The sequence below is a fragment of the Mus caroli genome, chromosome 11 (assembly GCF_900094665.2).
Source record: "Mus caroli chromosome 11, CAROLI_EIJ_v1.1, whole genome shotgun sequence".
In the NCBI taxonomy this organism is placed as follows: domain Eukaryota; kingdom Metazoa; phylum Chordata; class Mammalia; order Rodentia; family Muridae; genus Mus; species Mus caroli.
Window position 1 is genome coordinate 41,980,870 of NC_034580.1, and position 4,810 is coordinate 41,985,679.

Consider the following 4,810-nt stretch of genomic DNA (forward strand, 5'->3'; position numbering starts at 1 on the left):
TTTTGAGTTAGGATCCTTTTGCATTTTGTATTTTCTTTGATTGTTGTGCAGATGTTCTCTATGGAATCTTCTGCACCTGAGATTCTCTCTTCCATCTCTTGTGTTCTGTTGCTGATGCTCGCATCTATGTTTCCAGATTTCTTTCCTTGGGTTTCTATCTCCAGCGCTGCCTCACTTTGGGTTTTCTTTATTGTGTCTACTTTCCTTTTTAGGTCTAGTATGGTTTTGTTCATTTCCATCACCTTTTTGGATGTGTTTTCCTGTTTTTCTTTAAGGACTTCTACCTGTTTGGTTGTGTTTTCCTGTTTTTCTTTAAGGATTTGTAACTCTTTAGAGTGTTCTCCTGTATTTCTTTAAGTGAATTACTAAAGTCCTTCTTGATTTCCTCTACCATCATTATGAGATATGCTTTTAAATCTGGGTCTAGCTTTTCAGTTGTGTCAGGGTGCCCAGGACTAGGTGGAGTGGGAGTGCTGTGTTCTGATGATGGTGAGTGTTCTTGATTTCTGTTAGTAGGATTCTTACGTTTGCCTTTGCCATCTGGTAATCTCTGGAGCTGTGCAGAATACACTCGGTGGGGTCCCGGAACTAAGATTTCTGCTGCAGATGCTCAGGCAAAGGGCTCCTGCGCTGGAAGGTCCCCTATCCTCTGGCCAGGAAAGTGACCAGCTATCTGTGGCCAGAAAAGGGGGCTGCCTTAGAAGCTTTGTGGCTCCTGCCTGTCCCAGAAGCTTTTAGCTTCTGTATTCTGTACTCTCACCTGTGCAGGATACTCTCGGCTGGGTCCTGGAACCAAGATGTCTGCTGCTGATGCTCAGGCAAAGCGCTCCTGGGCCGGATGGATCCCCCTCCCCTAGCCAGGAAAGTGGCTGGATGTCTGGGGCCTGTGCAGAATACACTAGGCTGGGCCCTGGAACCAAGATGTCTCTAGCTTTACTTCTTAATATGGTAAACTTTGGCAAGTCTAACCCATCTAACTGAAGGCTCTATGGATTCTCTAATAGACAACTGAAGGGGTGGAGAGGTGGCTTAGTGGTTAAAAGCACTGACTGCTTTTTCAAAGGCCCTGGGTTTGACTCCCAGCACCCACAACCATACTAGACCTATTTAAAACTGTCTTTGACTGCAGTTCCAATCACTCTGATATTCTTTTTTGTCCTTCCTAGGCACAAAGTATGCATGCATCACACATATATACATGCATGCAAAAAATCAGATTCACAAATAAAAATAAAATCTAAATTTTAAATTTCTTTTGATGTTGCCATAAGTTTTGTAGAAGCAAAAAAAAAAATTATTTCTTTAAAGTTTTCAACTTGGACTTCTAGTGCCAATCCAGGCAGCTTGAGCTTGAAATAACATGCAGGTGAAACACCTGTTAACATGAGATAATAATAAAGAAATTAAAAGACAATTGAGAGATTTGGGGGATAGTTTAACTGGTTCATATCTTGCCTTGTAAGAATGACCCCCTGAGTTCAGTTCCCAGACCCATGTGAAAAAGTTGGTTATGGTGGCAGACACTTTTAATGTTAGTGTGTGTGTGTGTGTGTGTGTGTGTGTGTGAGAGAGAGAGAGAGAGAGAGAGAGAGAGAGAGAGAGAGAGAGAGAGAAAGAGAGAGAGGAGAGAGACAGAGACAGAGTGACAGAGAGAGAGTCAGAGAGAGAGAGAGAGGGAGACAGCCTCAGGTCTCTCTGCCTAGGAGCCCTATCTTACTGGATGAGCTCAAGGCCAGTGAGAGACAGCCTAGACATCAAGAAAAGATACAAGGCACTTGAGTAATTATACCCAAGGTTGTCCTCTGACCTCCACATACATGTAAACACATGTGCATGCACCCCTGAACAGACATTTGCACATGTGTGCCTGCATACATGTGGATGTGTACACATAGAATTGAGGTCAAGACAGATTTAACTTAAGCTCACCAAAATACAGAGACTCTTTGAAAGGATCAAGGAATTGCTAAGTCAGCTAGGAACTGAGAAAAAAACTCTTTGGATGGGGTCTGTGGTTCCATGAAAATTTCCCTCCTCAAAGCATGTTCCAATTTAAAGTTGCCATGAGTGCAGTGGCTGAGAAATGGAGAGAAGTTTTTACCAACCTTATGGGTATGGTAAACAAACTCAGAGTGTAAAGTTAAAGCAGTTAGGACACAGGCACAGCTTCATAGAAAAGGAAAGGATGAGTCCAGTGTTTTGCATGGCCTTTCTCCTGGAGGTCCAGTTCATGAGGTGAGAGAGATAAGCCTGATATCAGCTGTGATGAAATCGGGAAGCAGGTGGAGCCATCCGTGTTCTCACATAGCTGGAGAGAGAGTCCATGAGGATGCTCACACTGAACTAGTGTGTGCTAAGGATGAGGTGCTGGACACTTGAGGTCCTCCTGGGACTCTTAAAAGACCATCCCTAAGCAACAAGGCAGAGTAGTATGTCAGACCTGACAGGCTAGAGCACACCCTTAATCCACATAACGGGACCAACATGAACTAGTGTGCGAGAATGTAAAGCCTGAAGCTCTGGTACGAGAGTTTATGTGGAGAACATCTAGACAGTCTACTGATGGTGGTTATTGACAGATGGACAGTATTTCATTGAGAAGTAACTCCTCAAGTTTTTTGGGGGGGGGATGGTAATAGTTTTAATTAGTGGGATATACATTTTACTAACTTAAGGTACAGATGAAATACTTAAATTGTCTTACAAATCCATCTCTTAAGAGCATTAAGGCACAGTAGAAATTAATCTTCATACTTTCCTCCACATCAAATGACAATGGGTATAGATTTTTAGATGCCTCAGCCATGATGGAATTTAATTCATCACAAATTACAAGAAGTTTCCAAGGCTCTAAATCTGTACCGTAGAGTCTTAGTGATGTAATGACGATGCTAATGATGCCTACGTAATTGTTAAAACTAAGGATGTATGTGTTGGGTACCAGTTTAAACATTTTACCACCTTTCTTAGGTCCTCACAAAACTTCTGTGGAAGCAAGATGCAAAAGTTCACGTGACCTCAATGCCCTTTTTAGCTGGTGTCAGGTCTATGGTCCAAGCCTGGGATGTTAGTTCTGGAGCCAAGATGGTAACTTCCATACCACATGACCATCTCTCATCCTATCACAGCCTTTCAGTTTCCCAACTTTTGTCAGCTAGAAAATGAGTGTTATGAAAAATGTCATGAGTGAATGTGCAGAATGAGGGCATGTATTTTGTGTGAGTACCAGCTTCTATGTGTGAGGCAAGATGAAATGAGGTATGAAGCAGGATATTAAAGTTGTATTTATTTTTTTAGTGTGTTAGTGTCTGGTATATAAACACATTTTTATGAAATGCTTTTATCTCATCTCAAGGTTTGTTATAACTCAAGTTATGACAGTAATCTGTTTCTATGTATCTCACCCAATAAAACTACAAGGCATCCATGTCTTCTGGCTATTCTCTACTATTTTACTAAACCACAGCTATTAGCTTTTGAGTGGTTGTATAATGTGAGAACTTCCTTGTTTCTCTCTTAGGCTTGTTTCCTTGTTTTGATCTGGGAACCTTGCTTGGGGTTAAGGCATCTTACACAGCTTTCAGCCTTGGGAACATATTTCATGCTTGGTATGAGGTCTATTAACCAGCATTAGTAGAGACAGGAAAATCCAATAAGTATCCAACCCCATTCTGTGCCCACTGCACACATTATATCACAGCCCAGAGGGGAAGCTAGCTTCTGTGGAGGGCTGTGAGCTTTGGAATTTTACTGCTAAACTTCACAGGGAAAGTGACTATTTCTGCCTACCCTCCCCCATCCAGCCTTTTCCTATAATTCTCAGCAAATTGAAACAAGATTTAAAATAATCCTTTTTGAGACAGGGTTTTCTCTGCATACCTCTCTGGGTGTCCTGGGACTCTCTTTGTAGACCAGGCTGGCCTTGAACTCATAGAGATCCACCTGCCTCTGCCTCCTAAGTGCTGGAATTAAAGGTGTGCATCATCACTGTCCCATTGAGACAAGAGTTTTTTCCAAAGGTATATCCATCATAGCTCATTGAGAATTTAAGTTGCTTCAATCTATTTTAAACCTGTGCATATGCCAGAGGTCCACAAAATATCTTCTTGTTCTTTTCACAACAAAGGGCCAGATGGCCAGTATTTTAGGATTAGCATGCTGGATGATCTCTGCTATAACACCTCTGTTCTATAATTGTAAGGGAAAGAAGCCATAGACAAAACCTGAGCAAATGCTGTGGTTGTGTTCTAATAAAACTTTATCCCTTAAAATAGGTGAACATAGGCAGCTTATGGTCTGTAGCTGTTCACCTCCAATTCTCTACCTTATTTTAGTTTGTGTAACAACTCAGGAATGCACATATCACTGTTATTCCCACTTTTCAGACACAAAATACCCAAGAATTTTTTTCTCCAAAATCATATAGTTCAAGCAAGAGAACAGGAATTTGGAGGCAATCAGGTTAACCTGAGAGAATGCATGCTTCTGATCCCTCAAGTAGATAAAATGGACAAAGGTTTATCTGTGCAACTGTCCTACATTTCAAGTTAAGGTATACTTTTGTGCTTTTACCATTTATAATATGCTAGACCACCTTATGGTCTTGGTTGGCTGCCAATGCAGCCAACACAAAATAATGAAGTTATTTGTGTGATTCTCAATCCTTGAACTTTGTGGACGACAATGTTAAGTTACAGAATCAAAAGGTGGAAAATAACTTCAACCCTGTTTTATTTTTCCCTTCCTTCCTTCCTTCCTTCCTTCCTTCCTTCCTTCCTTCCTTCCTTCCTTCCTTCCTTCCTTCCTTCCT